The sequence below is a fragment of the Zosterops lateralis genome (genome assembly GCF_965231275.1).
Source record: "Zosterops lateralis genome assembly, chromosome: 10".
Taxonomy (NCBI): Eukaryota; Metazoa; Chordata; class Aves; order Passeriformes; family Zosteropidae; genus Zosterops; species Zosterops lateralis.
Genome location: NC_139770.1, coordinates 45,629 through 70,553, shown reverse-complemented (window position 1 = coordinate 70,553; position 24,925 = coordinate 45,629). Strand labels below are relative to the sequence as shown.

At 47.7% G+C, this 24,925-nt stretch overlaps 1 long non-coding RNA gene across 1 annotated transcript; it reads left to right on the top strand.

Moving 5' to 3' along the window:
* Positions 1-4,947: 4,947 nt before the first annotated feature.
* LOC310913393 lies at positions 4,948-5,387 on the top strand. The gene is made up of 3 exons (XR_014590810.1): positions 4,948-4,981; positions 5,072-5,211; positions 5,317-5,387. It is a non-coding gene; the product is annotated as an uncharacterized lncRNA (long non-coding RNA).
* The last annotated feature ends 19,538 nt before the right edge of the window (positions 5,388-24,925 follow it).

The following is a 24,925-nucleotide window of genomic DNA, read 5'->3' as shown; positions in this document are numbered from 1 at the left end:
GGAGTGATTCTAAAGGAATATTTGTAAATGAAGGGTAACGATTTCTGGGGAATTTCCTTGGGAATTATGAACCTCAGGCATATGGATTTTCGGGGGTGGAATCCCAGTTCCAGCCTCGGGCACCTGCAGGAGAAGAGGGGTCCTTATCCACAGCAAGGGAAGCCCGGTGCCCCATCGTGTCAGGTGCAGACAATGAACCGTCTCGGGAATGAACAGCAAGTCCCCTCTGCCTCACCCTCGGGCTGGCCGCAGCTGCAGGTGAGAGATGCCACAGGATGGGGAGGGGAGAGAGCAGCCCCAGGTGGAGCTGTGATGGATAATGATGGGGCGGTTCCAGGTTAAGAGGGCAGCCCCAGCTCATTCTGGTATCCAGCCGTGGGGAGTGAGGAGCTCACGCTGAGGTCCTGGCTTTGGGTCATGGGGAGCACGTGGGTTTGGAGCGTTACTTGGGAGGCGATGGGGATCAAACCTTTACACTGAGCAACAGCACACGGTCAACCAGTGTGGGTTTATAGAGGGGACTTTTTTTTCCTTTTCAGCTTCATCTTAATAAACCCTCCCCGGTGCTCCCAGACGATAAAGGAGTTATGGAGACAAAAGGAGTTCAAATTGATTGAAGAAACTCCTTTTTTCTGTTGCTGTCTGTGTTTAAAGTGGAGGGATTTTCTTTTCACCTGGAATTTAAATGAATAGTGGCACTTCTATGTGGCTTTTATTCAATATGATGTTCTTAGGTGGTGCGTAGTGTTTTGTGTGACTTTTTTTGGTATTATTTGTTATATATAATTTGATTTTTGAGCAAAGGTAACTTTATGTGTGGGTTTGTTTGTATTTGAGGTAGAACTAATTTAAGTAGCTTTTTTGAGAGACTTCTGAAATGTGTTATTGGGGTTTTGTGTGTTGTATGGAGGGATCCAGGTTGGGTAGAGCTGGTTTTTTCTGTTTGGTGGTTTTTAGTGATTTATTGTGTAGTTTTATTCTGTTTGTAGGTGGTGTGACGAGGGATATGTGGTGTATTTAATTCATGTTTGGTTTCATAGTTCACGTTGGTCAGAGTATTTTTGAACTGAGTTTTGTTGTTGAATTATTTTTGGGGGATATTGTGTTTTTCCAGGGTTTATTGTCTAAGGTTTACAGTGGTGTAATTGGCTGTGGTGTGAGGTGTAGGGGAGGCTTTTATTTATTTAGTGGTGGCTTTTATCATAGGGAGCATCTAGTGTTTGTTTTAGTGGGTTTGAGATGGTGTGATGTAGTTCATTTTTTAGGGTTTCTTAATATTTACAATTAAATGATTTTTTATTGTGTTATAGGGGTTTGTTTATTTAGCATGCTTGACTACAGTATACATTTTATAGTTTTGGATAATTTAGGAGATATTGTTTGTAGTCAAACAGATCTTTTGGTTTTGTGTGTATTTATAGGTGGTTTGTTTGTTTTGATGGTTTTGAGGAATTAAGAGTTCATTGAGTTAGGAATAATTGTTTTTGGTGCTGTTAATTTAAGTATATTTGTGCTACTTTTATTTCTATGGATTGAATTGTTTGTTGTTGTGGTTTAGGATAAACCTGAGAGGAAACTTTTGAATGGGGTTTTTTTAGAGAGTAAACTAAAATGGTCTCTCTTTTAAATTGGTTTGGGAAAGAACTTCTTTGGAGAAAAATGGGAAAAACTATTTATTTAACAAAGTGCTCACAAGCATAAAGAGTGAATGACATAAAATAATAAAACTTTCTGTTATTTTGTGGCGAGATGGTAAATTCAGAATGTCCTTGCTGTGGGTTGTAGCTCCTTTGGTCTCTTGTCAGCTCTTTCAGCATTGATAAAATGCCGAGGTCCAGGCCTCCAGGGCTGCAGGTGCAGCTCTCGGTGCTTCTCTGGGTTTTTCAGTCTGCAGCAGGTTTAATGAGCCTGGAGAAAAAGGGAAAAAAAATCAGTGCAGGGAACTTCTCTGCCCTAAAACTAACAACTAACAAAGAGCCATCAGATCTGTGTGCTGCAGTCTGTCTGTGTCTCAGCTGAATACACTGGAGAGAGGGAATGCAGAGGGGTGACCACTGTTCTCTTAAAACAAGCTGTGTGCTTTTTCTTTCCTTGCTTTGCTCTCCAAATCAATCTGAAAGGTACAGAAGGCATTTTTGAAGGAGTTATTTTAACTATTTGATGGTTTTTGGCACTTCAAGTACTTGTTTTGGAGTGTTTGGGGTTTTGAGTTAGTTATAATGGGATAATTTTACTTCTAATTAGGTGTTTTTAGGTTTTATTGCAGTTAAAAGTTGTGACTTTCTTGTTTTGTTAGTAGAAATAGAAAATAGGTTTTGATTTTGTATATAGTGATGGGATTGGTGTATATGGTGTATAAGTGTGGACTAAGGATTTAAAATTCTGTGGTTTTGATGTGTTAGCTTAATGAATTTATAGTTTAAAAGACGTGGGGTTTATGGTTCTTACTTGGTTAGAGGCAGATCTTTAAATTGGGGGGGTTCTGGGTGTGTATTTTGGAGGTTTTTTGAGGGGAATGGACATGGGGTTATTTTTATTATATTTGGAAAATGGACTACGAGTAATAAGAGTTGGTTTTTTTTTTGCTGGACTTTTGTTTGCAATTCCTAAAATTGATATATTTGTGTGGTCAGGGTCGTGGTGTTTCTGGTGTAACTCTAAGCCTCCATTATTGTTTGTGTGTTTCAGGTGGTCCAGTTGTCTCACACTGAGATGTCCTCACTGACCAGCCAACAGCCCTGCTGAGATCATCCCTGGATGTTTGGTTTTCTTCATGGCACCTGACTAAGAGACAACAGCCCGGTAACAGCAGGAATTTCCCCGAGGGAGAGGTGGCCTTCTTTGGCACGTGATGTGGATTCTCATCCCTGGACATCCCAGAGATAAGTGAAGGGCTAAAAGCCACAGAGGGGATGAAAGTGGGGTGTGGGGTCATGGGTCACCGTGAGGGATTTTTGAGTCGGGTTTGGAGATGGGGATGTCCAAGATGTGACCCCTTTAGGGCACGTGAAGGGAAGGTCTCACAGTGCTGAGGTGTGCAGGGCAGAGCAGTCCCAGGGCACGTCCTGTCACTTGTCTGTTGTGCACTCTGTGTCTTTGTGTGTTTTGTTTTGTGTGTCTTTTGCCTTAACCCTTCAAGGGGTCTTTTGGAGATGGTTTTCCCCTATGTTTCTTAACATCTCCCTTTTCCTGGTGCTGATACCAGGCCAGGCATCAAACCCTTGACTCAGGAGCTCAGAGGCCCCTCAGAATCCATCTCTCTTCACAAGTGTCCAGGCTGGTGCCTTTCCAGGTCTTGTTCTGAGCTGTATCCACAGCTGTGCACTGCCACCATCCATTCTGGTGGATTAGGTCTTGTCAGAATGCAGAGACAGGTACAGGATTCTGACTGTAGGATTCTCGGGCATCCATCTCTGCTTTTCTTGGGATCAGTGATCCCGTTGGCATCTTCTTCCTGCCGGGTTCTCTGAGCCCGGTCAGCTCCCCATGAGTCTTACCTCGGTCATCTCATTGCGAGTTCTCTCGGTCCTCAGGGTCATTCTTCTTGCTGAGATATTTCTGTCCCTGTTGTGTCTCCCCTTTTGTCCTGTCCTGTGTCACGGGTGTTGGTGTATTTGGCCTGGAGCTGCTCTGCCTTGTTGCTCAGTCTGAGTGTAGGGGGAATGGGAGAAGTCCTGGGGACTTGAAATTTGTCATGTGGGGTGTAGTTGGCCTGGAGAGGGTATCCCTAGATGGACACAAAGTGTCTGCAGCTGTCAAGTTCTCCTGCAGCACTTTGACTTTTGTCCTGACTTTGTTTCAGGTGCAGATGGATTAAATCCATGGCAGAGTGCCCCATCCTGGGTGTGGGGGCTCCCCTGAGACGGTCAGTCACTGTTGGTGTTTGCAGGGGAGTGTAAATGGTGGCCATGTTACAGCACTGCTCTTTGTCTTTGTTTTTAGGAGGCAAAGTTGGATCTGTGCAGTCAAGGTGAAGTGGACAAGGTGAGCAGTGATGGGTGGACAGAAGCAGTTGCTGTTGCTCAAGTCTCACTTGCTGGTTCTACTCTAAGCATTCTCTGTTCTGTTTTATTTTATTTTAGGTGGTCCCTTTGGCAGATGTGCTGGCCCAGGATGCCAGAGGAGGGTAGATGGGTGCAACATTAAGGTTCACTTGTGCTGCGCTTCAGTCAGAGCGGGGATGTTGCTGTTTCACAGGAACTCAGTATGATTTTTCCTTTTTTGTTTCTTTGCAGGTGCTGCTGCTGCCCCAGGTGTGCCAAGGAATAGAGGGAGGGGGTGAGTTGGCACTTGGGCAGGTGGCCCAGAGGTGAGTGCTGTGCTCAGTGTGTCCCTTTTCCTTTTGCTGGGTTCACTCTGGGCAGCCTCTGGAGTGGGGGGAGATCTGAGGGGGAGCCGGGACAGGGGTGCAGAGGAGCCCTGGGGGTGACTCTTCTGGAGGGGAATAGTCACATTTTCTGTTCTGTGGTCCCAGGTAGTGTGAGGAGGTGCACAGCTGGAGTTTGGATATGGCAGCACCGAGGTGGGAGCAGAGAACATCTTCAAATCCACGGAGCCAACACGTTCATTTCTGTCGAGGAGGGATTTTGTCTGCTCGTATTCTAAAAGCTGAGTGTTGGGACTGGTGGTTGGGAGAAGGGGAAAAACCTTTTCAGTCCCCGGAGGCAATTTAAAGTTACCTTAGAGAGGAGAGGGCCCCAGTGGGATGGACCCCTCAGGAGTAAAAAGAGAGAGGGTGACACAAAGTGTCTGGAGCTGTTGAGTTCTCCTGCAGCACTTTGACTTTTGTCCTGACTTTCTTTCAGATGCAGATGGATTCAATCCATGGCAGAGTGCCCCATCCCGGGTGAGGGGGCTCCCCTGAGAAGGTCAGTCACTGTTTGTGTTTGCAGGGGAGTGTAAATGGTGGCCATGTTACAGCACTGTTCTTTGTTTTTAGGAGGTAAGGCTGGATCTCTGCAGTCAAGGTGAAGTGGACGAGGTGAGCAGTGATGGGTGGCCAGAAGCAGTTGCTTCTGCTGGAGTTTCACTTGCTGGTGCAACCCTAAGCCTCCTTTATTGTGTGTTTTAGGCAATCCACTTGCACTGCACTGAACTCCCCTCTCACCAACTGGACTGCTGTCCCAGTCTGCCTCATTCATGAGCCCTTGGGGAGCATTACAGGACTCTGTGGTGAAGCCTTGACCTTCTCCATTTGAAGGGGCCATCCAGGTGGGCTTTGGTAACAGCCGAGGAGTTGAGGTGTGTCAGGGAGGAGGAGGGAGGCTCTGCTCAAGTTTCAGCAGTGCCACATCACCTTGTCTGCTCTTAACCCAGGCACACCCCGCAGTGTTGGTGTCTGAGCAGAGCTGGAGCACAGGGCCCGAGGACCTGGGTGTGCTTAGGAGGTGGTGAGTAGCAGAATTGCTGGTTTTTGGCCCATGTGCTGCTGAGATCACACGGTCACATTTGCTTTTCTTTATTGTAGCTGACGGAGAGACACCAGCCCAGTGACAGCAGGAATTTCCCCGAGGGAGAGGCACCTTCTTTGGCTTTTGACATGGATTGGCATCCCCAGATGTCCCAGAGATAAGTGGAGGGCTGGGAGCCACAGAGGGGATGAAAGTGGGATGTGGGGTCAGGGGTCACCAGGAGGATGTTTTAAATCAGGTTTGGAGATGGGGATGTGCAAGATGTGACCCCTTTAGGGCACATAGAGGGAAGGTCTCACAGTGCTGAGGTGTGCAGGGCAGAGCAGTCCCAGGGCATGTCCTGTCACTTGTCTGTTGTGCACTCTGTGTCTTTGTGTGTTTTGTTTTGTGTGTCTTTTGCCTTAACCCTTCAAGGGGTCTTTTGGAGAGCCCAGGCATTGTTCTTAAAATCTCGCTTTTCCTGGTGCTGATACCAGGCCAGGCATCAAACCCTTGACTCGGGAGCTCAGAGGCCCCTCAGAATCCATCTCTCTTCACAAGTGTCCAGGCTGGTGCCTTTCCAGGTCTTGTTCTGAGCTGTATCAACAGCTGTGCACTGCCACCATCCATTCTGGTGGATTAGGTCTTGTCAGAATGCAGAGACAGGTACAGGATTCTGACCATAGGATTCTCGGGCATCCATCTCTGCTTTTCTTGGGATCAGTGATCCCGTTGGCATCTTCTTCCTGCAGGGTTCTCTGAGCCTGGTCAGCTCCCCATGGGTCTTACCTCGGTTATCTCATTGCGAGTTCTCTCGGTCCTCAGGGTCATTCTTCTTGCTGAGATATTTCTGTCCCTGTTGTGTTCCCCCTTTTGTCCTGTCCTGTGTCACGTTTGTTGGTGTGTTTGGCTCAGAGCTGCTCTGCCTTGTTGCTTGTCTGAGTGTAGGGGGAATGGGACAAATCCTGGGATCTTGGAATTTGTCATGTGGGGTGTAGTTGGCCTGTAGAGGGTATCCCTAGATGGACACAAAGTGTCTGGAGCTGTCAAGTTCTCCTGCAGCACTTTGACTGTTGTCCTGACTTTGTTTCAGATGCAGATGGATTAAATCCACCCTCTTGTTTCCCCCGAGTACGTGGTAGGTTGTCTGTCAGCAAGGAAGAAGTTGAAAATTGACCTCGCTGTTTGCTGGACGTGTGGATAGAATTGAGAGTGCAGTTAGCCAAAATCCTCTGTATTTTCTGCTAAATTAAAAAACCTGTGAACACCGTGGTGCCTGTTTTTTCCTTTCAGGTCTCATTCTCCCCATGCTCAGTATTACCAGCAGTAACTTCATGTCGAGGTGTATTTCAGAGGCAGAGATAAAATAATATAGACGTTTTATTTTGTAACTCTTTGAACCTCCTTGTTTATTAGCAAAGACATCCAAAACTAAGGAAACAAAAAAAACCCCAAAACAAACCCCCCCCCAAACAACCTTCCTTCCCCAAAAGCACACAGAAAGAGAAAATATGCCCCTATTATTTTAAAAAAGATTAAATATTTACCCCTTAGAAAACCAGGGTCATTCAATTCTAAATAACTGTGGTTCTGATGTGTTAGGTTAATGGATTCATATAGTTTAAAATATCGGTAAAAATGTCAAGAAGTAAATACGAATTGAAAAAATACAAATACAAAAAAATAAGAAAAATATAAGTAACAAAAATAGAACTATAAAATATGATAGATAATAGCAATATATACACTATTAATACAGTATATTATTGTTCCATATATTATAATATGTAAAATATAGTTAATATAATGTACATGATATAATAGATAAATTGTAATGGTTATTAGATATATCACAATAAGAAATAGAAGAAATTTTGAAGTACAGCCTAAACTGAAGGCTTTTTTGGTTTTTGCTTGGTTGGTGGCTGGGTTCTCGTAGTTGTTGTGGTTGGGGGTCTTTTGGGGCATTTATTTTCGGGGATGTTTGGAAGGGGAATTTTGGCCACGTTCTTTTTTGCCTCCGCTCCCTGCGGCAGTGCAGCCACCATGTAGACACAGAGCGGTACTGCAGCTCTCCCCCGAGCCGATTTGTAAGGCAATGCTGCCATCCTGTGGATAAAGATCGGTACTGCAACTCTCCCCCGTGCCCGTCCCGAGAGCTGTGCGGCAGTGCTGCCATCCTGTGGACATACAGCGGTACTGCAATTCTCCCCCGTGCCGGCACCCGAGGTGAGCAGCAGCCCCGTTCTCTGAGCTCACGGGCAGTGCTGCCGCCCGAGGACAGAAAGATCACGGCCAAAAGGGCGGGAAAAAAAAAGAGGGGACCCAGGGCACGTGGCAGCCGGCTGCCTGCGCGCAACCTGGACCAGGGAGCGGCCCGGGAGCGGTTTTTCCGCGGCATACGCAGGTGCGTGGACACGGGATGGGGGCTGAGCGGCGCCACGGCAGTGTTTGGGCAGGCGATGTTGTCAGGGGCTTGTGCGAGCAGCCAAGGGGGACATTTGTGGAGGGTGCACAACCAAGATGGCGGCGCGACTCGGGGTGCTTGACCTTCTAAAGATGGCGGCGAAAAGGGCGGGAAAAAATGAGGACCACTATGTGTGTTTATCAGACTGCCTGCACAAAAATCCCGACCACGGCGCCGCCCGAGGACAATTTTCTGTGACGTCTCCAGGTGTAGAGACACGGGCTGTGGGTTCAGCCACGCCGCCGGCGGATTCGGGTTACTCATTTTAGTCAGGCGCCTGTGTTAGACACCTATGGGGGGGTCCTTAAGGGGCGCCACAACCAAGATGGCGGCTCGGCTCGCTGCTCTTGACCTTCTAAAGATGGCGGCGGGGAGGGGCGAAAGTGACGTAATGCTCTCTGCCACCAAAAAAGGCGAGGTGTGACGAAAATGACCGAGAGTTGCCGAACAGCCGAAAAGAGCCGACTGCTGACGGAAATCGCCGGGTTTCCCCGAACAGCCGAGAATAGCCGACGGCTGACGGAAATCGCCGGGTTTCTCCGAACAGCCGAGAATAGCCGACTACTGACGGAAATCGCCGGGTTTCCCCGAACAGCCGAGCCCAGCCGAGTTTCCCCGAACGTCGCCCCCCTCAGCCGAACCGAACGAGCCGGGGCCAGTTCCGGGGCGGCCCCGGCCGGTGTCCGCCCTCACTGCCGCTTCCTCGGCGGGCGGTTCAAGGCGGTGTCGGGGCCGCTGCCGATCCCCCGGCGGGCGGGCGGGCGGGACACGCTGGCGCTGTGCCCGGAGCTGGAGCCGAGCCGGGGGTTCCCAGGGAAGGCGGCAGGAGAAGCCGGTAAAGGGCCCGGAGTGCTCGTGTGGCCCCGAGGGCCCCCGGAACATCGATTTGGGGGGGTCTGTGCCAGCCGCTTATGGCCTCATGGAGAGGGATTTCTCACAAGGACACGCAGTGATGGACAAGGGGAACGGCTTCATCAGGATGAAGGGAGGCCGGTTTAGATTAAATATCAGGAAGGAATTGTTCCCTGTGAGGGCGGCGGGGCCCTGGCACAGGTTACCCAGAGAAGCTGTGGCTGCCCCTGGATCTGGTGGAAGGTGTCCGTGCTCTGGGTGGGGCTGGAATGGGATGAGCTTTCCCTTCCACAATTCAGTGATTCTGGTGGTCTTACTGAGATCAGTCAGCCTGTGGGGCTGTTGCAAATTCAAGCTGGAAGTTGAGTGCTTGTAATTTACACAGCGTAAAGCAAGAATGAACGGTTAAAAAAATTCTGATGCATGACTTTTTTAATATAAAAAGCAGGGGGAGAGGTGCTTCCTTTTATTTTCTTCTGATTCAATTGTATTTCTCACTTACAGCACAGTAGAAACCCTGTTCTGCTCTGGCTGCTGAAGGACACTGCAGCATCTCCAGGTGCACCTGAAGGGATCTCGACACCGAGAGAGATTTGTTCTGTTTCCGCATTGACTCTGTTGAAAGGTGAACACAGAACGTCCACGGGTCACCCTGCCAGCTCCACTTGGCTCAGCAGGCATCGCAGGGAGGGCCCTCCTGTCATCTCTCTGGTGAGTCTGGAGGTGGGTTTTTCTGCTGCTCTGGGGCTGTGCTGGGACCCCTCAAATTCCAGTCAGAGGTGCTGGGCACTGCTGGGCCTTGGGGACACCACTGAGAGGCGGCTGCTTTGGTTCTTAATAATTGGAAATCCATGGATTGCTGGGTGATTTCCATAAGTTCTCCTATTTTTTAGGAGCTGCAGGGTGAGGTCAGCATTCTGAGGGAGGCCCTGGCAAAGCTGCTGAGGAGAAGGAACACGGAGCATCTGGGGGCCTCTCCCACCTGAGTTTCTCCCGGAGCGGGCTGCGTGTCATGCTGGATGTTTGACCTGGCTTTGGGGTGTTCTCCTGCAGTCCCAGCTCCAACTGCTGCCCCTGAGCCGAGGCCTTGCTGTGTCCCAGCACTAAACCCGGCAGGTGGGTCCTGCTTTTCCAGCCCTTTAATCCCACGGGCAATCCCAGATTCCTGGAGCTCCCCTGGGCACAGCCTGGACTCGCTCCCTGGGAGCTGCACTTCAGTCTGCCTGAACCAAGGACCTCCTGTTTGAAACTTTATTCCTGCTGTTTTTCCTCTTGCAGGTAGTTGGCAAAAAAGGAGAGAGCCAGTGGGAAGTGGAGGCACTGGAAGGCCTTATCCCAGTCCAAGGTTCCCACTTTTCCCTCTGACTTCTGGAGAAATGCCTGAGCATAACCAGAGACTGTCAGTTTGATTTCCTGCCCTTTACTGTAAATCGTTGCTTTCAGCTGGTTTGTGTTCCTGGTGTCATCCTCCTCCTCCTCCTCCATGGATTTGTAAATAGAATTCCTGACTTTTGCTGAGTTGAATTTTGTTATTCCAGGATTTGTGGCTCTTTGGTTCCACTGAAACTTCCCATCTCTGCTGGGAGTTTCAGCTGTCAAATCCAAGTAAGATTGGAGTTTCTTTGGATTGTTACTCCCACAAATGAGAGATCCTTCTGGAATAGGAGTAAATTGGCATGTTTAACTCCCTCTTCCCTTGAAAATCAGGGCAGAGGAAGCAGATTTGAAATCATCATTCCATAGACTTCCTGGCTGTTCCAAAAGTTTTCCATGTTAGAAATTCCTGAGCTTTTTCCAGGCAAGCTGGGAGTTGGATATTATTCCTTCCTTTTATTTGATGTTTTTCCTCTCTCTGATTTTAGTAAGGCTATATTTTTTTTTTCCTATTTTCTATCCTAATTGGAATTTTGCTAATTCTTAGGGGACATTTCCAAGGAAATTTCCCCAGTTAAGGTTGGTAAATCAGGAATGTGTCAGCACCATATCCACAGAATTCTGGGAATTCCCAGGAAAACTTGTAAAGTGTTTAATTGCCTTGATTCATCTCGTTTTCAAGTTCAACTGAGTGTGTTTTTAATTACATAAGTTCCATTAAAACTTAAATCCTGGCCTAGTTGCTGTTCCTTGGACACAATGGGGTGGTTCTTTCCTGCCTTGGCACATGTGGGTGTTCATCCCAAGTGAGCTTCCTGCTAAAACAGAATTTGTTTCCAAGAATTGTCTAGAAAACCTTATTTTCTGGGAGGCACTGGGTTTATTTTCCCTATCCCTGCCTAATCAAGAAAACTCCTGGGGCCTGTATTAGGCAGTGGCATGAGGGGAGGGCTGTGTTTATTTAATTTCGTATTTTATTTTACTTATTGTTTATTTTTTTTTTAATTTTTGATTTTTGTATTTTATGTTAAATATTGTATTGTGGTTAATGTTTTAATATATTTTTTGTTTTGTCTTTTTAAAATGCTTTTGGTTTATTTCTTTAATTTTTATATTTTTAGTCTCTTATTTATTTTTAAAATTTAATATTTTTTCTTTATTGCTGTTTAAAATCTTAGTGACTTTTATTTTTTTTAAATTTATGGATATTATTTCAGTTTTTACATTCATGGTATTTATTTAGTATTTTAAATTTTTAAATTATATTTAAAATTTATTTTAGATTTTATTTATATTTTTTTCTTTTTTAATAACTTTTGAGTTTTTTTAAAAATTTTTATTTTGTTTTGTTTTATTTTATAATAAATTTTTTCATGTTTTCATTGTTCCTTTTTTTTTTTCCTTACTCTTTTTTTTCCCCCGAGTATGTGGAAGTTTGGTCCCGCCCCCATCCCGGGCAGGGCAGGGCGTGGGGCGGAGCCGGGGGCGGAGCCGGGGGCGGAGCCGGGGGCGGAGCCGGGGGCGGAGCCGGGGGCAGGGCCGGGCAGGGCCGGAGTTCTCGGTGTTTGGGTTTTGTCTGGGCTTGTCAGCCAAGTCATAAACGAGCCAACTCGGCTCCTGAGCTCTCCAATGAACGTTTGAAACGCTTCCACAGAAGGACAAGTCAGGAGTGATTCCAAAGGAATATTTGTAAATGAAGGGTAACGATTTCTGGGGAATTTCCTTGGGAATTATGAACCTCAGGCATATGGACTTTCGGGGGTGGAATCCCAGTTCCAGCCTCGGGCACCTGCAGGAGAAGAGGGGTCCTTATCCACAGCAAGGGAAGCCCGGTGCCCCATCGTGTCAGGTGCAGACAATGAACCGTCCCGGGAATGAACAGCAAGTCCCCTCTGCCTCACCCTCGGGCTGGCCGCAGCTGCAGGTGAGAGATGCCACAGGATGGGGAGGGGAGAGAGCAGCCCCAGGTGGAGCTATGATGGATAATGATGGGGCGGTTCCAGGTGAAGAGGGCAGCCCCAGCTCATTCTGGTATCCAGCCGTGGGGAGTGAGGAGCTCACGCTGAGGTCCTGGCTGTGGTTCATGAGGAGCACGTGGGTTTGGAGCGTTACTTGGGAGGCGATGGGGATCAAACCTTTATACTGAGCAACAGCACAAGGTCAACCAGTGTGGGTTTATAGAGGGGACTTTTTTTTCCTTTTCAGCTTCATCTTAATAAACCCTCCCCGGTGCTCCCAGACGAAAAAGGAGTTATGGAGACAAAAGGAATTCAAATTGATTGAAGAAACTCCTTTTTTCTGTTGCTGTCTGTGTTTAAAGTGGAGGGATTTTCTTTTCACCTGGAATTTAAATGAATAGTGGCACTTCTATGTGGCTTTTATTCAATATGATGTTCTTAGGTGGTGCGTAGTGTTTTGTGTGACTTTTTTTGGTATTATTTGTTATATATAATTTGGTTTTTGAGCAAAGGTAACTTTATGGATGGGTTTGTTTGTATTTGAGGTAGAACTAATTTAAGTAGCTTTTTTGAGAGACTTCTGAAATGTGTTGTTGGGGTTTTGTGTGTTGTATGGAGGGATCCAGGTTGGGTAGAGCTGGTTTTTTGGGTTTGGTGGTTTTTAGTGATTTATTGTGTAGCTTTATTCTGTTTGTAGGTGGTGTATGGTGAGGGATATGTGGTGTATTTAATTCATGTTTGGTTTCATAGTTCACGTTGGTCAGAGTATTTTTGAACTGAGTTTTGTTGTTGAATTATTTTTGGGGGATATTGTGTTTTTCCAGGGTTTATTGTCTAAGGTTTACAGTGGTGTAATTGGCTGTGGTGTGAGGTGTAGGGGAGGCTTTTATTTATTTAGTGGTGGCTTTTATCATAGGGAGCATCTAGTGTTTGTTTTAGTGGGTTTGAGACGGTGTGATGTAGTTCATTTTTTAGGGTTTCTTAATATTTACAATTAAATGATTTTTTATTGTGTTATAGGGGTTTGTTTATTTAGCATGCTTGACTACAGTATACATTTTATAGTTTTGGATAATTTAGGAGATATTGTTTGTAGTCAAACAGATCTTTTGGTTTTGTGTGTATTTATAGGTGGTTTGTTTGTTTTGATGGTTTTGAGGAATTAAGAGTTCATTGAGTTAGGAATAATTGGTTTTGGTGCTGTTAATTTAAGTATATTTGTGCTACTTTTATTTCTATGGATTGAATTGTTTGTTGTTGTGCTTTAGGGTAAACCTGAGAGGAAACTTTTGGATGGATTTTTTTTTTAGAGAGTAAACTAAAATGGTCTTTCTTTTAAATTGGTTTGGGAAAGAACTTCTTTGGAGAAAAATGGGAAAAACTATTTATTTAACAAAGTGCTCACAAGCATAAAGAGTGAATGACATAAAATAATAAAACTTTCTGTTATTCTGTGGCGAGATGGTAGATTCAGAAAGTCCTTGCTGTGGGTTGTAGCTCCTTTGGTCTCTTGTCAGCTCTTTCAGCATTGATAAAATGCCGAGGTCCAGGCCTCCTGGGCTGCAGGTGCAGCTCTCGGTGCTTCTCTGGGTTTTTCAGTCTGCAGCAGGTTTAATGAGCCTGGAGAAAAAGGGAAAAAAAATCAGTGCAGGGAACTTCTCTGCCCTAAAACTAACAACTAACAAAGAGCCATCAGATCTGTGTGCTGCAGTCTGTCTGTGTCTCAGCTGAATACACTGGAGAGGGAATGCAGAGGGGTGACCACTGTTCTCTTAAAACAAGCTGTGTGCTTTTTCTTTCCTTGCTTTGCTCTCAAAATCAGTCTGAAAGGTACAGAAGGCATTTGTGAAGGAGTTATTTTAACTATTTGATGGTTTTTGGCACTTCAAGTACTTGTTTTGGAGTGTTTGGGGTTTTGAGTTAGTTATAATGGGATAATTTTACTTCTAATTAGGTGTTTTTAGGTTTTATTGCAGTTAAAAGTTGTGACTTTCTTGTTTTGTTAGTAGAAATAGAAAATAGGTTTTGATTTTGTATATAGTGATGGGATTGGTGTATTAGTGTGGACTAAGGATTTAAAATTCTGTGGTTTTGATGTGTTAGCTTAATGAATTTATAGTTTAAAAGACGTGGGGTTTATGGTTCTTACTTGGTTAGAGGCAGGTCTTTAAATTGGGGGGGTTCTGGGTGTGTATTTTGGAGGTTTTTTGAAGGGAATGGACATGGGGTTATTTTTATTATATTTGGAAAATGGACTACGAGTAATAAGAGTTGGCTTTTTTTTTGCTGGACTTTTGTTTGCAATTCCTAAAATTGATATATTTGTGTGGTCAGGGTCATGGTGTTTCTGGTGCAACTCTAAGCCTCCATTATTGTTTGTGTGTTTCAGGTGGTCCAGTTGTCTCACACTGAGATGTCCTCACTGACCAGCCAACAGCCCTGCTGAGATCATCCCTGGATGTTTGGTTTTCTTTATGGCACCTGACTGAGAGACAACAGCCCGGTGACAGCAGGAATTTCCCAGAGGCAGAGACAGCCTTCCTTGGCACCTGATGTGGATTCTCATCCCTGGACATCCCAGAGATAAGTGAAGGACTCAAAGCCACAGAGGGGGTGAAAGTGGGGTGTGGGTTGGGAGTCACCGGGAGGGATTTTTGGGTCAGGTTTGGAGATGGGGATGTCCAAGATGTGACCCCTTTAGGGCACGTAAAGGGAAGGTCTCACAGTGCTGAGGTGAACAGGGCAGAGCAGTCCCAGGGCACGTTGTGTCACTTGTCTGTTGTGCACTCTGTGTCTTTTGTGTGTCCTGTGTGGTGTGTCTTTTTCCTCAACCCTTCAAGGGGTCTTTTGGAGACCCCAGGCATCGTTCTTAACATCTCCCTGTTCCTTGGCCAGGCACTGATACCATTGAACTTTGACTCAGGTGCTCAGACACACATCAGAATCCATCTCTCTTCACAACCATCCAGGCTGATGCCTTTCCAGGTCTTGTTCTGAGCTGTATCCACAGCTGTGCACTGCTGTGATCCATTCAGGTGGATTAGGTCTTGTCAGAATGCAGAGACAGGTACAGGATTCTGACCGTAGGATTCTCAGGCATCCATCTCTGCTTTTCTTGGGATCAGTGATCCCGTTGGCATCTTCTTCCTGCAGGGTTCTCTGAGCCTGGTCAGCTCCCCATGGGTCTCACCTCGGTCATCTCATTGCGAGTTCTCTCGGTCCTCAGGGTCATTCTTCTTGCCCAGATATTTCTGTCCCTGTTGTGTCCCCCCTTTTGTCCTGTCCTGTGTCACGGGTGTTGGTGTGTTTGGCTTGGAGCTGCTCTGCCTTGTTGCTCAGTCTGAGTGTAGGGGGAATGGGACAAGTCCTGGGGAGTTGAAATTTGTCATGTAGGGTGTAGTTGGACTGTAGAGGGTATCCCTGGATTGACACAAAGTGTCTGGAGCTGTCGAGTTCTCCTGCAGCACTTTGACTCTTGTCCTGACTTTCTTTCAGGTGCAGATGGATTAAATCCATGGCAGAGTGCCCCATCCCGGATGAGGGGGCTCCCCTGAGAAGCTCAGTCACTGTTTGTGTTTGCAGGGGAATGTAAATGGTGGCCATGTTACAGCACTGCTCTTTGTCTTTATTTTTAGGAGGCCAAGCTGGGTCTCTGCAGTCAAGGTGAAGTGGACGAGGTGAGCAGTGATGAGTGGACAGAAGCAGTTGCTACTGCTGGAGTCTCACTTGCTGGTGCAACTCTAAGCATTCACGGTTTTTTTTTTTTTTTAATTTATTTTGGGTGGTCCCCTTGGCAGATGTGCTGGCCCAGGACGCCAGAGGAGGGTGGATGGGTGGAACATTAAGGTTCACTTGTGCTGTGCTTCAGTCAGAGCAGGGAGGTTGCTGTTTCACAGGAACTCACCATGATTTTTTCCTTTTTTGTTTCTTTGCAGGTGCTGCTGCTGCCCCAGGGTGTGCCAAGGAATAGAGGGAGGGGGTGAGTTGGCCCTTGGGCAGGTGGCCCAGAGGTGAGTGCTGTGCTCAGTGTGTCCCTTTTCCTTTTGCTGGGTTCACTCTGGGCAGCCTCTGGAGTGGGGGGAGATCTGAGGGGGAGCCGGGACAGGGGTGCAGAGGAGCCCTGGGGGTGACTCTTCTGGAGGGGAATAGTCACATTTTCTGTTCTGTGGTCCCAGGTAGTGTGAGGAGGTGCACAGCTGGAGTTTGGATATGGCAGCACCGAGGGAACGTCTCCAAATCCACGGAGCAAACACGTTCATTTCTGTCGAGGAGGGATTTTGTCTGCTCGTATTCCAAATGCTGAGTGTTGGGGCTGGTGGATGGGAGAAGGGGAAAAACCTTTTCAGTCCCAGGAGGCAATTTAAAGTTACCTTAGAGAGGAGAGGGCCCCAGTGGGATGGACCTCTCTGGAGTAAAAAGAGAGAGGATGACACAAAGTGTCTGGAGCTGTTGAGTTCTCCTGCAGCACTTTGACTCTTGTCCTGACTTTGTTTCAGGTGCAGATGGATTCAATCCATGGCAGAGTGCCCCATCCTGGGTGAGGGGGCTCCCCTGAGAAGGTCAGTCAGTGTTTGTGTTTGCAGGGGAGTGTAAATGGTGGCCATGTCACAGCACTGCTCTTTGTCTTTATTTTTAGGAGGCAAAGCTGGATATCAGCAGTCAAGGTGAAGTGGACGAGGTGAGCAGTGATGGGTGGACAGAAGCAGTTACTATTGCTCCAGCCTCACTTGCTGGTGGAACTCTGAGCATCCAGTGCTGTGTGTTTTAGGTGTTCCACTCACACGATGCCGAGCTCCCCTCACCAGCTGGACCCTGGGAACATTACAGGACTGTGTGGTGAAGCCTTGACCTTCTCCATTTGAAGGGGCCATCCAGGTGGGCTTTGGTAACAGCCGAGGAGTTGAGGTGTGTCAGGGAGGAGGAGGGAGGCTCTGCTCAAGTTTCAGCAGTGCCACATCACCTTGTCTGCTCTTAACCCAGGCACACCCCGCAATGTTGGTGTCTGAGCAGAGCTGGAGCACAGGGCCCGAGGACCTGGGTGTGCTCAGGAGGTGTTGAGTAGCAGAATTGCTGGTTTTTGGCCCATGTGCTGCTGAGATCACACGGTCACATTTGCTTTTCTTTATTGTAGCTGACTGAGAGACACCAGCCCAGTGGCAGCAGGAATTTCCCCGAGGGAGAGGCACCTTCTTTGGCTTTTGACATGGATTGGCATCCCCAGATGTCCCAGAGATAAGTGGAGGGCTGGGAGCCACAGAGGGGATGAAAGTGGGGTGTGGGGTCAGGGGTGACCAGGAGGGGTTTTTAAATCAGGTTTGGAGATGGGGATGTGCAAGATGTGACCCCTTTAGGGCACATAGAGGGAAGGTCTCACAGTGCTGAGGTGTGCAGGGCAGAGCAGTCCCAGGGCACGTTGTGTCACTTGTCTGTTGTGTACTCTGCATCTTTTGTGTGTTTAGTTTTGTGTGTCTTTTGCCTTAACCCTTCAAGGGGTCTTTTGGAGACCCCAGGCATCGTTCTTAACATCTCCCTATTCCTAGTGCTGATACCAGGCCAGGCATCAAACCTTTGACGCGGGAGCTCAGAGGCTCCTCAGAATCCATCTCTCTTCACAACCATCCAGGCTGATGCCTTTCCAGGTCTTGTTCTGAGCTGTGTCCACAGCTGTGCACTGCTGTGATCCATTCAGGTGGATTAGGTCTTGTCAGAATGCAGAGACAGGTACAGGATTCTGACCATAGGATTCTCGGGCATCCATCTCTGCTTTTCTTGGGATCAGTGATCCCGTTGGCATCTTCTTCCTGCAGGGTTCTCTGAGCCTGGTCAGCTCCACATGGGTCTTACCTCGGTCATCTCATTGCGAGTTGAGGACCTCATCTCGGTCCTCAGGGTCATTCTTCTTGCCCAGATATTTCTGTCCCTGTTGTGTTCCCCCTTTTGTCCTGTCCTGTGTCACGGGTGTTGGTGTGTTTGGCCTGGAGCTGCTCTGCCTTGTTGCTTAGTCTGGGTGTAGGGGGAATGGGACAAGTCCTGGGGAGTTGAAATTTGTCATGTAGGGTGTAGTTGGACTGTAGAGGGTATCCCTAGATGGACACAAAGTGTCTGGAGCTGTCAAGTTCTCCTGCAGCACTTTGAATTTTTTCCTGACTTTCTTTCAGATGCAGGGGGATAAAATCCACCCTTTTGTTTCCCCCGAGTATGTGGGAGGTTGGCTCTCAGCAAGGAAAAAGTTGAGAAATGACCTCCCTGTCTGCTGGACGTCTGGATATAATTGAGAGTGCAGTTACTAAAAATTCTCTGTATTTTCTACTAAATTAATAAACCTGAACCGAGAAAGCTGTGATCACCGTGGTGCCTGTTTTTTCCTTTCAGGTCTCATTCTACCCATGTACAGTGTTACCAGCAGGAGCTTGATGTCGAAGTGTATTTCAGAGGCAGAGATAAAATAATATGGACATTTTATTTTGTAGCTCTTTGAACCTCCTTGTTTATTAGCCAAGAAATCCAAAACAAACCCCCTCTCCCCAAAAGCACACAGAAAGAGAAAATATGCCCATATTATTTTAATAACGATTAAATATTTATCTCTTAGAAAACCAGGCTCATTCAATTCTAATTAACTGTGGTTCTGATGTGTTAGGTCAATGAATTCATATACTTTAAAATATCAGTAAAATTGGAAAGAAGTAAATACGAATTGAAAATAATACAAAAAAATAAAAATCTAAGTAACAGAATGAGAACTATAAAATATGAAAGATACTAGGAATAGATACACTATTGATACACTATATTATTACTTGTTCTATTTATTATAATATGTAAAATATACTTAATATAATGTACATGATATAATAGATAAATTTGTAATGGTTATTAGATATATCAAAGTAAGAAATAGAAGTTATTTTGAAATGCAGCCTAAACTGAAGGCTTTTTTGGATTAGGTATGGTTGATGGCAGGCGATCTGTAAGGCAATGCTGCCATCCTGTGGATAAAGATCGGTACTGCAACTGTCCCCCGTGCCGGTCCCGAGAGCTGTGCGGCAGTGCTGCCATCCTGTGGACATACAGCGGTACTGCAATTCTCTCCCGTGCCGGTACCCGAGGTGAGCAGCAGCCCCGGTCTCTGAGCTCACGGGCAGTTTTGCCGCCCGAGGACCGAAAAATCACGGCCAAAAAGGCGAGAAAAAAAAAGAGGGGACCCAGGGCACGTGGCAGCCGGCTGCCTGCGCGCGACCTGGACCAGGGAGCGGCCCGGGAGCTGTTTTAGCGGCCCACGCAGGTGACGGACACGGGATGGGGGCTGAGCGGCGCCACGGCAGTGTTTGGGCAGGCGATGTTGTCAGGCGCTTGTGCGAGCAGCCGAGGGGGACATTTGGGGAGGGTGCCACAACCAAGATGGCGGCGCGACTCGGGGCACCTGACCTTCTAAAGATGGCGGCGAAAAGGGCGGGAAAAAATGAGGACCCCTCCATGTGTGTTTATCAGACTGCCTGCACAAAAATCCCGACCACGGCGCCGCCCGGGAACAATTTTCTGTTGCGTCGCCAGGTGTAGGGACACGGGCTGTGGGTTCAGCTGCGCCGCAGGCGGGTTCGGGTTACTCACTTTAGTCAGGCGCCTGTGTTAGACACCTATGGGAGGGCCTTAAGGGGCGCCACAACCAAGATGGCGGCTCGGCTCGCTGCTCTTGACCTTCTAAAGATGGCGGCGGGGAGGGGCGAAAGTGACGTAATGCTCTCTGCCACCAAAAAAGGCGAGGTGTGACGAAAATGACCGAGAGTTGCCGAACAGCCGAAGAGCCGACGGCTGACGGAAATGACCGAGTTTCTCCGAACAGCCGAGCCCAGCCGGGTTTCCCTGAACAGCCGAGCCCAGCCGAGTTTCTCCGAACGAGCCGCGCCCGCCCGAGCCGGGGGCAGTTCCCGGGCGGCCCCGGGTTGGTGTCCGCCGTCACTGCCGCTTCCTCGGCGGGCCATTCAAGGCGGTGTCGGGGCCGCTGCCGATCCCCCGGCGGGCGGGCGGGACACGCTGGCGCTGTGCCCGGAGCTGGAGCACTCGCTGTCGGCGCTGGAGCCGTGCCGGGGGTTCCCGGGGAAGGCGGCAGGAGAAGCCGGTAAAACGCCCGGAGTGCTCGTGTGGCCCCGGGAGCCCCCAGAACATTGATTTGGGGGGGGTCTGTGCCAGCCGCTTATGCCCTAATGGAGAGGGATTTCTCACAAGGACACGCAGTGATGGACAAGCGGAAGGGCTTCATCAGGATGAAGGGAGGCCGGTTTAGATTAAATATCAGGAAGGAATTGTTCCCTGTGAGGGCGGCGGGGCCCTGGCACGGGTTCCCCAGAGAAGCTGTGGCTGCCCCTGGATCTGGTGGAAGGTGTCCGTGCCCTGGGTGGGGCTGGAATGGGATGAGCTTTCCCTTCCACAATTCAGTGATTCTGGTGGTCTGGCTGAGCTCAGTCAGCCTGAGGGGCTGTTGCAATTTCAGGCTGGAAGTTGAGTCCTCATAACTTACACTTGCATAAAAGCAAGTGTAAAAATTCTAGTGCATGATTTTTTTTTAATATAAAAATACAAGGAGAGATGCTTCCTTTTATTTTCTTCTGATTAAATTGTATTTCTCACTTACAGCACAGTAGAAACCCTGTTCTGCTCTGGCTGCTGAAGGACACTGCAGCATCTCCAGGTGCACCTGAAGGGATCTCGACGCCGAGAGAGATTTGTTCTGTTTCCGCATTGACTCTGTTGAAAGGTGAACGCAGAATGTCCATGGGTCACCCTGCCAGCTCCACTTGGCTCAGCAGGCATCGCAGGGAGGGCCCTCCTGTCATCTCTCTGGGGAGTCTGGAGGTGGGTTTTTCTGCTGCTCTGTCCCAGAGGGGTTTTCTATATTGCTGCTGTTGGCATCGTAGTGCTGAGTTGTGAGGAACATCACCTGTGTAGGGCAAATCCTACAAAAAACCCAAACAAAACTGCCTTTTGTATGAGAAATTGCATTTTGTCCAGGAAAATCTCACCGGGCTCAGGGCACAGGAGGATTTTTTCCCATCTGATCAGGAGAATACACAAAGCAAACTCATAAAGGGCCTGGCTGGAGCCTGTTGGGGTCAGCCTTAGCAGCAGGAAGGGTGGCCAGAGGGGCTCAGGCAGGGCTTGGGGTGGGTCTGACCTGCACTGGCCACGTCTGCTCTGTCCTTGCTGAGGAGGGCAAAGGCAAATCTGACGACTGAGTGTGTGCTTGAGACTCTCACTCAGCAGTCTGAGGATCTGTCTAGAAAATGGAAGCGGGCTTGGGTTTAGTTTGGCGTACAGCACTTAAAAGTGGTCTTCAGATATTCTTCAGTAACTTTATCCTGAATTAAGGCTCCACGCCAGAGTTCTTTGGTGCAAGCATTGTTCTAATAGACGGCTTTTCATTGGGGCTGGTTTTAATGTCTCTATTTTTTTTCTGAAGTCTCTATTTATTTTGATGTCTTATTGTGGATGTTCAGCCTCAGACTCTGGACAGTGGTTTGGGGATTTTTTCCCTTCTTTCCCCAGCTATAATACCTTTTTTTTTTTTTTCCCTCCCCCATGGCAGTAAAATTCTCTAAAGCACTAAACCGGCTGCAGAATGGCATTTTCTCAGAGAGTAATGCTGCTTCTCCCAGCCAGCACTGCACTGTTCTTGGTGCCATTTTTCACTGTTTCCTGTAGCCCCAGAATCCGTGGCTGTCCCTCAGGGTTCTGAAGGAGCACTGTATTTGGATTTTTGGCTTCAGGATCTCAACGGTGGCATCTGGGCTCTATTCTAGGAACCCTGGAAAAGCAAGCTCTTATTCGTGAGGAACCATTAACTCTTGAAAGTCGAGCTGTCTTGCAAGAGGTGCTGCAAAGGGTGAGATTTAACCTCATATCATTTTTTTTAATCATCTCTGTGAAACCTTAATGTGCTTCAGCAGTTTCTGCGGAACAGATGATTTCGCCCCGAGCATTTCAGTGCATTGTAACACGTACTGCACTGCTTCATGTAATTGCTATCTTGTGTCATGGAAGATCTTCAGCAAGTTTTCCTTCAGTTTTCATGGTAATCAGCATTTTGTGTTTATCCAGCACAGCATCAGGTTCCTATTTGTGTCTCAATAATTTGACAGGTTGTTTTTGGTTAGTTCTGATTCACTTCTCCAGATCTTGACTTAACTTTGAGTCACGTCTCTTCTGCCTTTTGTGCAAATGGACTTAATGTTTTTGCTGTCACTTTGTATTGAAATATCGAGCAGCTTTTACTTCTGGGGTTTCCATAGTCTGCTCTTGGCAGGTCCAGCCTGTGCTTCAACCTGGAGCCCTCAGTCCGCAGGGAAATGGACCTTTGGGAAGTTCTTACAGCTCTATTTAATGCTTTGTGGATGATGCTGATTTTCTGGAGGTAGGCTGTCCATTCTGACCCATTTTCTTCTCTCTCCTTGCAGGCTGGACCTGCTGAAAGGCTGAGGCGAGACCAGGATCTGCAAAATCTCTGAGTCTGTCTTGCTGAGGCTGAAGCCACGTTTGCTGTCAACGGTGACATTGTGGAAGATGTTAAAGACTGAAAACTTTGGGGTTTTTCCCCTGAGTCACCAGACTCTGTCTGCGGCTGTGCCCTGTATGTCTCTTAAAAGAGTTTCTGGGTTTAGAAAGGTTTTTTACATTCTGCAATATTAATCTATAACTCAATTGAAAAGAATCATACTCTCTCAGTGTGGTGTTAATTGCTCTGAGTTGGTTAATTAAAATTATTGGTAAGGGGTTTTAGCAACCGTTGGATGGCCCCTGGAGCTGGCAGCTCTTGTTCAATTTGTCTTCATTCCTTTCATGTTTTTCAAATATTTCTTAAGCAATTACTGCAATTAGGATATAATTTTTGCCTTGTTGGATTGGGAAATCCAAGCCGAGGTCCTTGGAGAGACTGAGGGGATGGGGAGCTGAGCCTCAGGCTGGGTTTTGACAGTGGGAGTTTGGTGAGGAAGAAAAGAGAGATCCCCCAAAAGTGATTAAGGCCAGTTCTGCTGGCTTTGGGTGCTGCTATCCCCAGAAAATCATTCTGGTTAAACGGGACTTGGAGAAGCAGGGGGATGTGCCGGGGGTCCTGTGCTGGGACCCCCAAACCCTGGTCAGGGCTGCTGGGAAGTGTCAACTCCAGAGGAGGAACACTCCAGAGGGGCTGTGCTGGGACCCCTCAAATTCCAGCCAGAAGTGCTGGGCACTGCTGGGCCTTGGGGACACCACTGAGGGGCTCCGCTGCCTGATCCAGGGAGTTCTCCCATTATTTTCTGTCGTGCTTAGACTCTGGCAGGTCATTGCAGCTCCACAGGCTGAAAATGCCATCAGAGCAGTTGGAGTCACAGACGATCACACAGAAGCCAATCTGGGAGAGGAAATGAGCTGTTCCATAGATTTATTTTTCCCAATGCGTTTTGAAATTATACCAGAATCTTTCCTCTCCCCTCGGACCCGGCTCGGCTGAGCTGTGAGGGGCGGGGCCGGCCCAGGGAGAAGGGCGGGGCCGCGGGCGATGGTCCCGCCCCTACCTCGCTGGGCGGGGCCGGGGGCGGGGCGGGGGCGGGGCCGGGGCCGGGCGTTCCAGGGGGCGGGGCCGGGCCGGCGTTCTTGGTGTTTGGGTTTTGTCTGGGCTTGTCAGCCAAGTCATAAACAAGCCAACTCGGCTCCTGAACTCTCCAATGTATGTTTGAAACGCTTCCACAGAAGGACAGGTCAGGAGTGATTCCAAAGGAATATTTGTAAATGAAGGGTAACGATTTCTGGGGAATTTCCTTGGGAATTATGAACCTCAGGCATACGGACTTTCGGAGGTGGAATCCCCGTTGCAGCCTCGGGCACCTGCAGGAGAAGAGGGGTCCTTATCCACAGCAAGGGAAGCCCGGTGCCCCATCGTGTCAGGTGCAGACAATGAACCGTCTCGGGAATGAACAGCAAGTCCCCTCTGCCCTCAGCCTCGGAGTGGCAGCAGCTGCAGGTGAGAGATGCCACAGGATGGGGAGGGGAGAGAGCAGCCCCGGGTGTGAGCTGTGAACAGTGAGGGGGGACGGAGCAGGCACAGGTGGGAGCTATGTTGGATAATGAGGGGACGGTTCCAGTTTAAGAGGGGAACCTCAGATCAGTTTAGCATGGAGCTGTGAGGAGCTCACGCTAGCACGTGGGTTTGGAGCGTTACTTGGGAGGCGATGGGGATCAAACCTTTATACTGAGCAGCAGCACAAGGTAAACCAGTGTGGGATTATAGAGGGGACTTTTTTTTCCTTTTCGGCTTCATCTTAATAAACCCTCCCCGGTGTTCCCAGAAGAAAAAGGAGTTATGGAGACAAAAGGAGTTCAAATTGATTGAAGAAATCCCTTTTCTGTTGTTGTCTGTTTTTAAAGTGAAGGGGTTTTCTTTTCAGCTGGAATTTTAATGAATAGTGGTACTTTCATGTAGTTTTTATTCAATGTTATGTTCTTAGATGGTGTGTAGTGTTTTGTGTGCCTTTTTTGGTATTATTTGTAATATATAATTTGGTTTTTGAGATAAGGTAACTTTATGGTTGGGTTTGTTTGTATTTGAGGTAGAATTAATTTAAGTAGCTCTTTTTGAGGGACTTCTGAAATGTGTTATTGGGGTTTTGTGTGTTGTGTGGAGGAATTCAGGTTGGGTAGGGCTGGTTTTTTCTGTTTGGTGGTTTTTAGTGATTTATTGTGTGGCTTTATTCTGTTTGTAGGTGGTGTATGATGAGAGATATGTGGTGTATTTATTTCATGTTTGGTTTCATAGTTCCCATGGTCAGAGTATTTTTGAACTCAGTTTCATTGTTGAATTATTTTTGGGGGATATTGTGTTTTTCCAGGATTTGTTTTCTAAGGTTTACAGT